Below are 14,098 nucleotides of genomic sequence, written 5' to 3' on the forward strand. Positions count from 1 at the left end.
TTGGTATTTGCAGATGCATGGGGGATTGAATTGTTTGATTGATTTTCCATTTTTTTTTTTTTTTTTCTTCGGGGTCACCAATTATAGAATTGAGTGTACTAAATTATAGAATTGAGTGTACTATTTTTATTTTTTATAAAAATTATCTTTATTGAAAGAAATTCAAAAGAAAACTGAAATTACATTTTTATGATTATTTTTAAAAACAAAAAAGTTTAAAGCAATGTTTATATGATTATGATTAAAAGTAAAAATAAAGTACTTAACGGAAAGGTCACCACAGTTTAAAGGTTAAAATCTATAGTAAATATTATGACTGATATGTAGACTATGACTGATATGTAGTCAAGTTGGAGCTATAATCAAGGCTTTAGACTGATCTATAGTCAAGACTATAGAATGATCTATAGTCAACACAATAGAATGATATATAGTCAAGACTAGAGACTGATCTATAATCAAGACTATAGACTGATCTATAGTCAAGACTATAGACTGATCTATAGTCAAGACTATAGACTGATCTATAGTCAAGACTATAGACTGATCTATAGTCAAGACTATAGACTGATCTATAGTCAAGGCTATAGACTGATCTATAGTCAAGACTATAGACTGATATATAGTCAAGACTATAGACTGATCTATAGTCAAGACTATAGACTGATCTATAGTCAAAACTACAGACTGATCTATAGTCAAGACTATAGACTGATCTATAGTCAAGACTATAGACTGATCTATTGTCAAGACTGTAGACTGATCTATAGTCAAGACTATAGACTGATCTATAGTCAAGACTGTAGACCGGTCTATAGTCAAGACTGTAGACCGGTCTATAGTCAAGATTATAGACTGATCTATAGTCAAGACTGTAGACCGGTCTATAGTCAAGACTGTAGAACGGTCTATAGTCAAGATTATAGACTGATCTATAGTCAAGACTGTAGACTGCTTATAGTCAACATTAAAGACTGATCTAAAAGACTATAAACTGATCTATAGTTAAGACTATATATCAGTTTATTTATACTAGACTGATCTATTGTCAAAACTATAGACTGGTCTATAGTCAGGACTATAGACTGATATATAGTCAAGACTATAGACTGATCTATAGTCGAAACTATAGACTGATCTATAGTCAAAACTATACACTGATCTATAGTAAAGACTGATCTAATGTCAAGAATATAGACTGATATATAGTCAGGAATATAGACTGATCTATAGTCAATACTATAGTGATCTGAGGACCAGACTATAAAATGATCTATAGTGAAGACTACGGACTGATCTATAATGAAGACTACAGACTGATCTAGTAATAAATGACCTGAACGATCTGTAATTTCTCTTATTGTTAAAATAATATTAAATATCTTAAAAAAATACATGTGGTGCTAAAAATTATGATATCAGAAAAGAAAAACAATGAAAAATAATATTATAAAATAATCTAGAAATTGACATTAAAACCTTTATGTTTTGGGCAAAAAAATTAAAAACAAAAAAGTGATTTCATGTGAAAATAAAAGTATTTTCCGCATGATTTCTTCTGGTTAAAAAAGATCAGCATACGCAAAGAAAAGAAAATATTAAAATAAAGGGAACCAAATACACAAGACACCATCATCATCAGCTCATCTTTAGCAAATTTCAACTTGGTTTCCAAACTCAATGTCGTTTAGTTTGTCGTCTAGTCATCTTCCAGCAAGGAATTTCAATGATTTTTTTTTTATTGTTTTGTTCAATTCTTATTATTGAATCAAGTGTGTTGTTGTGTGTGTGTGTCCGTGTGTGTTTGTTTTTGTGTTGAAAGAAATTTGAAAGCAATAAATTTTGAATTAAAGCTGAAACTTGGAGTTTTTTAAAACATAAATGATGCTGACGACGATGATCATAATGATGATTATGATGGAACTGAAGTAAGAAAAGTAGTTGTGTTGTTACGTCTACAGGTAGACAAATAAACAAAGTGCAAAACGATATGTGAAGACAGGAAAAGAACAATAATTTTGTTGTTGCTATTGTTGTTTGTTGTCCTTCTGTGATCCTCTACTAGTTATCCTATATCTTCTTTCAATTCTTTCTCAGTAAGTCCATTCTTTCTTCTGTTTTGGCACCATCAATAATAAATGTTCTTTAAGTGAGGGCATTAAGACTGCTGTTTAGTTTTTATGCAGAATTAACCCTTGTTGGGTGATTAGTGACTGATCTGTATATACAATGAACTGATTTGTAGTCAAGGACATATACTGATCTATATGTAATATAGTTCAGTATATAGTAAGACTATAGACTGATCTATAGTAAAGACTATAGGCTGATCTATAGTCAAGACTATAGACTGATCTATAGTCAAGACTATAGACTGTTCTATAGTCAAGACTATAGATTTATCTGTATTCAAGACTATAGACTGATCTAAAGTCAAGACTATAGACTGATCTATTGTCAAGGCTATAGACTGATCTATAGTCAAGACTATAGACTGATCTATAGTCAAGACTATAGACTGATCTTTAGTCAATACTATAGACTGATGTTATAGACAAGACTATAGACTGATCTATAATCAAGACTATGGACTGATCGATAGTTAAGACTATAGTCTGATCGATAGTTAAGACTATAGACTGATCTATAGTCAAAGCTATAGACTAATCTATAGTCAAAACTATAGACTGATCTATAGTCAAGACTTTAGATTGAACTATAGTCAAGACTATAGACTGATCTATAGTCAAGACTATAGACTGATCTATAGTCGAAGCTATAGACTTATCTATAGTCAAAACTATATACTGATCTATAGTCAAGACTTTAGATTGGACTATAGTCAAGACTATAGAATGATCTATAGTCAAGTCTATGGACTAATCAATAGTCAAGACTATAGACTGTTCGATAGTTAAGACTATAGACTGATCTATAGTCAAAGCTATAGATTGATCTATAGTCAATACTATAGACTGATCTATAGTCAAGACTTTAGACTGATCTGTAGTCAAGACTATAGACTGATCTGTAGTCAAGACTATAATCTGATCTATAGTCAAGACCATAGACTGATCGGTAGTTAAGACTATAGACTGATTGATAATCAATTGATCTATAGTCATGACTCTAGTCTGATCTATAGTCAAGGGTATATACTGATCAATAATTAAGAGAATAGTCTGATCTATAGGCAAGACTGTAGATTGATCAATAGTCAACACTGTAGACTGTTCTGGACAGATTATGGACAGATTTATACTATAGTCTGTAGACTGATCTATACTATAGTCTTTAGAGTGATTTATACTCAAGATTATGGATTGAAAGTCCTTTTTAATACCACTGTCTTAGAGGGTTAATTTTACTGTACGCATGAGTGTGTATTTCGTTACCCGTGTAAAAAGTGGCTCCTTTATTCCTTTTATTTTAATCTGTATTTATTTTCTTTTCAATATTTTGTTGTTGCTGTTGTTGGTATTGTGTTAATGATGAATGTCTTCATGATGAAGACAGAGGATCATCATATAAAGGTTGCTGGATCAAACTATTAACAATAATAACAGCAAAACATTTGGACAAAAAACAAAGCACAGACTTTAGATAATAACGCCCTCAACTGTTGGCGAAACTTTGCAACCGACAAATAGCGTAACTGTACTCTCTCTCTGTAGATTATTATAATTATAAAGGATTTCTCTGAGGTTCCTTTTTTTGTTTGGTAGCCAGCCTAAGGGCGGAAATTTAATATCTTAACTATAGTTTGTTTTTGTTGTTGGTTTTTTATAATACATATTTAAAATAGGTAATTTGATATAACGAATCAAATTAATTTTAATATATATACATTTTATTGTTGTACAAGGATTTTTGCTTGAATTGAATTATGTGTTAAATTACTGAGTGTGTTAATTTTTTAAAAGAATATTGTGTGTGTGAGTTTTTTTTTAACGGATAAAATAATATTGAAAATTTGAGAGTTTTTTTTTTCAGAAAACGTCTACAAATTATTACAGTAAATTGCATTTAGGTGGGGAAAGGTGTCAATGTTTTCATTTATATATAAACAATATTGCACTTGTCCCGGCCTATAAGCGATTTATATAGAAACAACAAAAGTTATTAAAATAATTTAAATAAAGTGTTATATTAACAACAAATGTTTTTTCATTAGATCTTAAGAAATTTCTAGTTTCTTTTCAATTTATTAAAGATTTTTTTATTAAAATTTTGTTTTTCCATTTCTTTCTTTTAGTGTATCTTCTTCATGGAGTAATTTTCTCTATACTCATGCTAACGGGGTAAGTTTTGCAAAAGTTTTTAATTATTTTAATTATCTGCACAATTAAGGGTAACAGAGACGTCACTACCTACTTCTTAAAATTTTACTCCCAAAAAATAACGTTATATATTTTTTTTGTGCTCTGAAGTAAAAAATCATAACGTTATTCAAACGAAATGTGGCCCCGTGTAAGACAAAAAAACGCAGATTATTTTACTAAAAACATTCGTAACAAGCACTTTATATTTTTTCTCTTTAAATCGGGGGGAAAAACTATAAAATTGTAAGAATAAATTGAAAGCTTCCTTAAGCTAGAATGTACATTCGAATTCCTCACTTTACTTTACAATTAAGACTATATATAATCTAGACTAGAAACAGATCAATACAAGCTGAAGAATGAAATTATAGTCATGACAAAAGAAAGATCTACAGTCTATACTAGATACCGATCTATGGTCTATACTAAAGACTATTCTAAAGTCTACACTAAAGACTGATTTAGATTCAGACTAGAGACAAATTTGCAGTTTAATCTAGAGACTGATCTATAGTCTATACTAAAGACTGCTTTACAGTCAACACTAAAGACAGATTTAGAGACTGATCTTTAGTCTAGACTTGGGACTGATCTATAATCTATACTTGAATCTAATCTATTGTCTCGACAAGATACTGATCTGTAGTCTTTGTTAGAGAATGATCTATAGTCTAGCCTAGAGACTAATTTATGTTTTACACTGTATACAGATCTATACTTTGTTCTAGAGACTGCACTATATTCTACACTAAAGCCCACACTAGAAACTAATCAACAGTCTAGACTAGAGACTGATCTATAGTCTAGACTTCTTACAAATCTATAATGTAGACTAGAGACTATAGTCTATACTAAAGACTGATCTACAGTCTACAGATTATAGACTGATCTATTATCTAGACTAGAGACTGATATACAATCTACATTAAAGACTGATGTAGATACTGCTCTATAGTCTAGACTTGGAACTGATCTATAATCAGGACTATAGGTTGATCAATAATCTAGACTATATACTATATCCATAGTCTTTATTGGATACTTATCTATAACTTAGGCTAGAGAATAATCTACAGTCTGGACTTGAGACTGATCTAGATCCTTAACATAAGACTGATCTGCATTACACTAGACATTGATCTATATTCCATATTAGAGACTGATCTATACTATTGACTGTTTTATAGTCTAGGCTACTAGAATTTTTGTTTAATTAGTTAACAGTCTAGACTATTAAAGATTGATCTATAGTCTGCATTAAGAACTGATCTGAAATCTAGAGTAGGGACTAGCTTAAAGCTTAGATTAGATACTGAAATGTTGTATATACTAGAATCTAGTATGTAGTTTAGATTAGAAGCTGATCTATAGTCTAAACAAGACACTGTTGTATAGTTTAGTTCTGAAACTGATTTAGACTAGTAACTGACTAGATATTGATCTATGGTCTATACTAAAGACTATTCTATTGTCTACACTAAAGATGAATTTAGAGACTGATCTTTAGTTTAGGCTAGAGACTGATCTATGGTCTTGACTAGAAAGTGATCCATAGTCTAGGTTAATGACTAAACTAATCTATAGTATAGGCTAAATACAGATCTATAGTCTAGACTAGAGACTGATGTAGAGACAGATCTGTAGTCTAGGCTAGAAACTGATGTAGAGACTAATCTGTAGTCTAAAAAAGATACTAATCTATAGTCTAGAAATGAGACGTATGTGTATTCTAGAAAAGAGACTGATTTAGAATTCAGAGGGTTTTTAATTATAAATTTCGCTTTTTTTAATTTAAACTTTTTTCTCTCTGTGTATATTTGGGTTTTTAAAGAGGTGTTCTTTTTTTTTGATTGTTTTCAAAAATAACGTCTATTTTCTTTTATATACAAAGTGTATAAAAATGACACCATTTTATTTTATTATTATTTATTAACTAATTCCAATGAAAAACATACATAAACAATTGTTTAAGAGAGAAACTAATATTTTTTTTTTTTTGGTAAAAAAGCTCTTTTTACATAAAAACTTTTAAAATAAAGAGAAATTATTTGTAAGCTATTGAAAAGAAAATAGTAAAATATAAATTGTTTACAAATTGCTGTTGTTGTTGTTGTTGTGGTTGTTGCAAATTTGTTTTTGTTTCTTCTGGGATTTAATTAAAATAAAGGGTGAGTGAGTAAGTTGATGAGAGAAAAAAAATGAACTATTTTCTTGGCGATTTTGCTCAAATTATTAAGTTAATAAGAAAAATAGAGAGGGAGAGAGAGAGGTAGAGTTTTGTGGCTTTGGTTTGAAAGAAGAGGAGGGAGACAAGTAAACAAAAAAATTTATTTTATAGTATTTAATTAAAAGTGAAAAAATAATTATATTATTTTGTTGGAAAAAAAACATTTGTTTATATTAAAATAATTAAGTTAAACACTAATACACACACACACGCACACCCCAGTTATCATCATCTACTTAATATTGATTATTTTCTTTTTCTTGGCAATAACTTAAGGAAAATTAACAAAAAAAAATTATGTGTACAAAAATAATTATTGATTTATTTTAATTTTTCTTATTAAAAAAAATTTAATATTTTATTATTTTTCTTAATTTCTTAGAATTTTTGTTTAATATTTTTAATTAAAAAAATATATATTTTCATATTTTTATTCTATAAATGACTCATTTGTGTTTTTAGCTTTAAATAATTTATTTATTAATTTTGTTTATAGTATTTATATATTTTGTTTCACTCTCTTTCTCTTCTCTCTCTTTTCCTCTTTAACACTCTTGTTTGTTTTAGTATTAAATTTATTATTATTATTATTAGAAGTTGTTGTGTGTTATTACATTCAAATTTTGTTGGTAGTGCGGTTTTTCAAACAACAACAAAAATAATACATAAATTAAATAAACAAACTATTTATTGATTTTTTTTTTTATATATAAATATAAAAAAATTTTATTTAAAATTTCCTAAAAAAAAAAACGGAGAGTTCTTTAAAATTTCTTTAAATCTTTAAAATAAATTTAAAAATTTTAAGTTCAAAATTAAGTCAAAATAAGAAATTTGTTTATCAATTATAATAAAACTTTATTTTTCAAAATTCTTTAAATCTAGAGATTATTTGTACAATTTTAAAAATTTTTCGAACTTAAATTCGAAATTACGAAATTATGTTTGAATTTTCGAAAATGCCTTCAAATGATTGTAGATGAAATCTAACTTTAAAATTTAATAAAATTTTTAAATGTTTTCAAAATTTTTAATTTTTTTAAAAAATTTTTCAAAATTAAAATTTTGAAAAGAAAAGAAATTTTTTTTTAAAAAATCAAATTTAAATTACATTTTTATGAATTCGCTAGATTTAAGATATTTAATAATTTTAAATTTTTTTTCAAACTTAACATCAAATTTTCGAAATTTCGAAAGTGATTTATAAGTCTAGGTTAGGGACTGATTTATTTTTTACATTTTGATACAAATCTATCTTTAATACGAATCTATAATGTAGAGTCTCTAGTCTTAAGACTTATCTATAGAAGGGTGTGAAGTTAAATTCGTCGGCCAGATACGTCCCACAACACATTTGTCAAATACGTTCCACATACTGTAAAATTCGTTTTCAAATTAAATTAATTGATTTTTTAATAAAACAAACGCCAAATAAAATGTTTTTGTGAAAAAATGTAAAAATATATTAAAATATATTCCGAAAATAAATATGTAAAATAAAAATTAATAAAAATAATTGTATACTCATAAAAATGGTGGTTAATAATAAAATTTTCAAATGAAGAAAATCGACACTTTGAGAAGACATGAATTGGGGTACCGGCATAGTGGAAGTAGGCCAGGACTAGTTCTTTCCAAAAACATATAGTTTATATGCAATTCCAGCTCTGGATAATTTATACGAATTTTTGAAAAAACGTAAAATTTTGCCAAAAAATCAGAAATTTTCAAGTGGCTCCAACGGGTATTTAGAGAAGACATGAATCGGGGTAGCAAAAAACTTGAAGTAGCCCAGGACTAGTTCTTTCCAAAAACATATAGTTTATATGCAATTCCAGCTCTGGATAATTTTTACAAATTTTTGAAAAAACATAAAATTTTGCCAAAAAATCAGAAATTTTCAAGTGGCTCCAACGGGTATTTGGAGAAAACATGAATCGGGGTAGCGGAAAACTGGAAGTAGGCCACAATTGTTTCACGCAATCGGTTAAAATATGAAAACTAAGTAACAAATCGAAAATAAAGCTCATACTCCTATACTAGATTAACAGTCATTACTAAAGTACCTCAAAGTTATGCAGACGCTAATTACTAGTCACTGAAAAGTAACTGGTTATGTAAGTACAACCCTTAAAATAGTTTTTAATGGGTCTTCTCCAAAAATTTCTGAATTTTTTGCAAAATTTTATGTTTTTTTTCAAAAATTCGTAAAAATAATTTAGAGCTGAAATTGCATATAATCTATATGTTTTTGGAAAGAACTAGTCCTGCGCTACTTCCAGTTTTCCGCTACCCCGATTCATGTTTTCTCCAAATACCCGTTGGAGCCACTTGAAAATTTCTGATTTTTTGGCAAAATTTTACGTTTTTTCAAAAATTCGTAAAAATTATCCAGAGCTGGAATTGCATATAAACTATATGTTTTTGGAAAGAACTAGTCCTGGCCTACTTCCAGTTTTCCGCTACCCCGATTCATGTTTTCTCCAAATACCCGTTGGAGCCACTTGAAAATTTCTGATTTTTTGGCAAAATTTTACGTTTTTTCAAAAATTCGTAAAAATTATCCAGAGCTGGAATTGCATATAAACTATATGTTTTTGGAAAGAACTAGTCCTGGGCTACTTCCAGTTTTTCGCTACCCCGATTCATGTCTTCTCTAAATACCCGTTGGAGCCACTTGAAAATTTCTGATTTTTTGGCAAAATTTTACGTTTTTTCAAAAATTCCTAAAAATTACCCAGAGCTGGAATTGCATATAAACTATATGTTTTTGGAAAGAACTAGTCCTGGGCTACTTCCAGTTTTTCGCTATCCCGATTCATGTCTTCTCTAAATACCCATTGGAGCCACTTGAAAATTTCTGATTTTTTGGCAAAATTTTATGTTTTTTCAAAAATTCGTAAAAATTATCCAGAGCTGGAATTGCATATAAACTATATGTTTTTGGAAAGAACTAGTCCTGGACCTCTTCCAGTTTTTCGCTACCCCGATTCATGTCTTCTCTAAATACCAGTTGGAGCCACTTGAAAATTTCTGATTTTTTGGCAAAATTTTATGTTTTTTCAAAAATTCGTAAAAATTATCCAGAGCTGGAATTGCATATAAACTATATGTTTTTGGAAAGAACTAGTCCTGGCCTACTTCCAGTTTTTCGCTACCCTGATTCATGTCTTCTCTAAATACCCGTTGGAGCCACTTGAAAATTTCTGATTTTTTGGCAAAATTTTATGTTTTTTCAAAAATTCGTAAAAATTATCCAGAGCTGGAATTGCATATAAACTATATGTTTTTGGAAAGAACTAGTCCTGGGCTACTTCCAGTTTTTCGCTACCCCGATTCATGTCTTCTCTAAATACCAGTTGGAGCCACTTGAAAATTTCTGATTTTTTGGCAAAATTTTATGTTTTTTCAAAAATTCGTAAAAATTATCCAGAGCTGGAATTGCATATAAACTATATGTTTTTGGAAAGAAATAGTCCTGGCCTACTTCCAGTTTTTCGCTACCCTGATTCATGTCTTCTCTAAATACCCGTTGGAGCCACTTGAAAATTTCTGATTTTTTGGCAAAATTTTACGTTTTTTCAAAAATTCCTAAAAATTACCCAGAGCTGGAATTGCATATAAACTATATGTTTTTGGAAAGAACTAGTCCTGGCCTACTTCCAGTTTTTCGCTACCCTGATTCATGTCTTCTCTAAATACCCGTTGGAGCCACTTGAAATTTTCTGATTTTTTGGCAAAATTTTATGTTTTTTCAAAAATTCGTAAAAATTATCCAGAGCTGGAATTGCATATAAACTATATGTTTTTGGAAAGAACTAGTCCTGGGCTACTTCCAGTTTTTCGCTACCCCGATTCATGTCTTCTCTAAATACCAGTTGGAGCCACTTGAAAATTTCTGATTTTTTGGCAAAATTTTATGTTTTTTCAAAAATTCGTAAAAATTATCCAGAGCTGGAATTGCATATAAACTATATGTTTTTGGAAAGAACTAGTCCTGGGCTACTTCCAGTTTTCCGCTACCCCGATTCATGTTTTCTCCAAATACCCGTTGGAGCCACTTGAAAATTTCTGATTTTTTGGCAAAATTTTACGTTTTTTCAAAAATTCGTAAAAAATATCCAGAGCTGGAATTGCATATAAACTATATGTTTTTGGAAAGAACTAGTCCTGGCCTACTTCCAGTTTTTCGCTACCCTGATTCATGTCTTCTCTAAATACCCGTTGGAGCCACTTGAAAATTTCTGATTTTTTGGCAAAATTTTACGTTTTTTCAAAAATTCCTAAAAATTATCCAGAGCTGGAATTGCATATAAACTATATGTTTTTGGAAAGAACTAGTCCTGGGCTACTTCCAGTTTTTCGCTACCCCGATTCATGTCTTCTCTAAATACCCGTTGGAGCCACTTGAAAATTTCTGATTTTTTGGCAAAATTTTGTATTTTTTAAAAAATCGTAAAAATTATCCAGAGCTGGAATTGCATATAAACTATATGTTTTTGGAAAGAACTAGTCCTGGGCTACTTCAAGTTTTTTGCTACCCCGATTCATGTCTTCTCTAAATACCCGTTGGAGCCACTTGAAAATTTCTGATTTTTTGGCAAAATTTTACGTTTTTTCAAAAATTCGTATAAATTATCCAGAGCTGGAATTGCATATAAACTATATGTTTTTGGAAAGAACTAGTCCTGGCCTACTTCCACTATGCCGGTACCCCAATTCATGTCTTCTCAAAGTGTCGATTTTCTTCATTTGAAAATTTTATTATTAACCACCATTTTTATGAGTATACAATTATTTTTATTAATTTTTATTTTACATATTTATTTTCGGAATATATTTTAATATATTTTTACATTTTTTCACAAAAACATTTTATTTGGCGTTTGTTTTATTAAAAAATCAATTAATTTAATTTGAAAACGAATTTTACAGTATGTGGAACGTATTTGACAAATGTGTTGTGGGACGTATCTGGCCGACGAATTTAACTTCACACCCTTTATCTATAGTCTATACTAAAGACTGATCTACAGTCTATATAAAAGACTGTACTAAAGTCTACACTAAAGACTGATTTAGAAGCTGATCTAGACTAGAGACTAAACTTAGGACTGATTTATAATCTATTCTTGAGATTGATCTATTGTCTTGATTAGATATTCTACAGTAAAATGTGATCTAGACTAGAGACTAATTTAGACTAAGACTATATCTATAACTTTATAATCTACAGTCTAGTCTTGAGACTGATATAGATCCTTCACACTAGATATTGATCTATATAAGAGACTGATCTATAGTTCTAACTAGATACTAATGTATAGACATTAGTATAGTCTATACATTAGTATCTGTTTAATGCCGTAAAAATGATTAAAAAATTGAACTAAAAAATTCAAAATTCAAATAAATCTAAAGTTTTTTTTTTTTTGTAAATCCTCGAAGTAGAGGTTATTTTAACAATTTTCAAATATTTTTCTAACTTATTATCGAATTTTCGATGTTAAAGTTGAAACAACGTTAGAATTCTGGAATTTTCTACTTATTTTTAAAACATAGATAGATAGATAGATAGATAGATAGATAGATAGATAGATAGATAGATAGATAGATAGATAGATAGATAGATAGATAGATAGATAGATAGATAGATAGATAGATAGATAAATAGATAGATAAATAGATAGATAAATAGATAGATAGATAGATAGATAGATAGATAGATAGATAGATAGATAGATAGATAGATAGATAGATAGATAGATAGATAGATAGATAGATAGATAGATAGATAGATAGATAGATAGATAGATAGATAGATAGATAGATTGATAGATTGATAGATTGATAGATTGATAGATTGATAGATTGATAGATTGATAGATTGATAGATTGATAGATTGATAGATTGATAGATAGATAGATAGATAGATAGTTAGTTAGTTAGTTAGTTAGTTAGATAATAAGTTAGAGATAATATTACATCAATTTCTAAGAAATTTATACACCTAGGCCCAGGCGCAGTTCCAAGTGGTGGGAAAGAGGAAAATTTCCCAAACCAAAAACTTTTCATACTAAATTTAAAAAATTAATAAATAAAGATATTAATATATGTAAAGAAGAAAAATACACCCCCCCCCCCTCATAGGCTTGAGCTGGATCCTCGCCTGCCAAGGCCTCTATTGAATCCCTTGGTCGCATATTTACCATTGCAAAGCAACGTAATCGCACGTGGAAATTAAATTCTCAAACTCCGTTCTACCAGACTAGAACACTAAATACTAACCTATTGCAGGCCGACATTTCTTAACTTATTAAAACATTGTCATCCCCAATCTTCTTAACAAAAGAAGGGCACGTATTACACTGCCCTGTAACATTCCCTTCTCTCCCACAATAATACTTTATATCTTTGTTTCTAACTTGTTTATAAATTAAATATTTATTTTATTACATTTTATACATAATTTTTTTTTTGTCTACACCAAAACACAATTATTTTTTATCATAAATACTATTATTCTGTTTTATTTTATATATTTTTCGTTTCGACATTTATCTTTTTAACATTTTTCTTTATTTTCTTTTAAATTATATTATATTTCTTTGATTTTGTCCCCTCATCTATACTTCGGTCTTTCAAATTAATTAAATGTAATTAAATTTGTTTACTTGAGAAAGAAAAATAATAAAAATAAAACCTACAATTTAAATTAATAAATAATTTTGTTTAAAATTACTATTTTTGTTTTTTGAAGAGCATACGTTTTATTTTTTTCTTTTGTTTTCGTTGTATTTGCTCTTTGCTGTAAAATTATTAAGAAATTAAAACAAAAAACAAAATAAGAAATATTTTATTAATAAGGTTTCCATTCTGATTTCTAACTACATTGGGAGTTTACTTATTAAATATAAAAACCCCAAAATGACGAAGAATAAAAATATATATTCGTTTATTTTAATAATTAAAATATATAATGAAAATAAAGAGATGCCAGATGTTAAGTGGTAGCTGAATGAAGGAATTAAAAAAATCACAATATTTACACTATTGATTTAAAAATGACTAAAAATTCAATACTATATTAAGTACCTAATCTCTTCCCTCTAATAGAACTGTGGAGCAGGTTAATCTACTCCAGTTATAGTCTTGCCTATAGCTTTTTTCTATACTTTTGTCTATATAGTCTAGTCTACATAGTCTAGTCCTGTATATAGTGTTGTCTTTTGTCAAGTCTGGTCTAAAGTGTAGTCTACAATCTAGTCTAGAGTCTACTCTATAGTCTCATCTACAGTCTAGTCTATAATCTAGTCTATAATCTAGTCTATTGTCTAATCTATTGTCAAGTCTATCGTCAAGTCTATAGTTTAGTCTATAGTCTAGTCTATAATCTAGTCTATAATCTAGTCTATTGTCTAATTTATTGTCAAGTCTATCGACAAGTCTATAGTTTAGTCTATAGTCTAGTCTATAGTCTAGTCTATAGTCTAGTCTATAGTCTAGTCTATAGTCTAGTCTATAGTCTAGTCTATAGTCTAGTCTATA

General features: G+C 28.8%; 1 protein-coding gene across 4 annotated transcripts in view; it reads left to right on the plus strand.

The window, feature by feature from the left end:
- Positions 1-14,098, plus strand: part of LOC111676486 (myb-like protein P) — a 47,753-nt gene that overhangs the window by 25,783 nt on the left and 7,872 nt on the right. For all 4 annotated transcript variants that reach the window (XM_046949879.1, XM_023437448.2, XM_046949876.1 and 1 more), the window contains exon 3: positions 4,256-4,301. The gene's annotated coding sequence lies outside the window, so the exon portion shown is untranslated. The remainder of the gene's footprint in view (positions 1-4,255; positions 4,302-14,098) is intronic.

The sequence above is a fragment of the Lucilia cuprina genome, chromosome 4, assembly GCF_022045245.1.
Source record: "Lucilia cuprina isolate Lc7/37 chromosome 4, ASM2204524v1, whole genome shotgun sequence".
Lineage (NCBI taxonomy): Eukaryota > Metazoa > Arthropoda > Insecta > Diptera > Calliphoridae > Lucilia > Lucilia cuprina.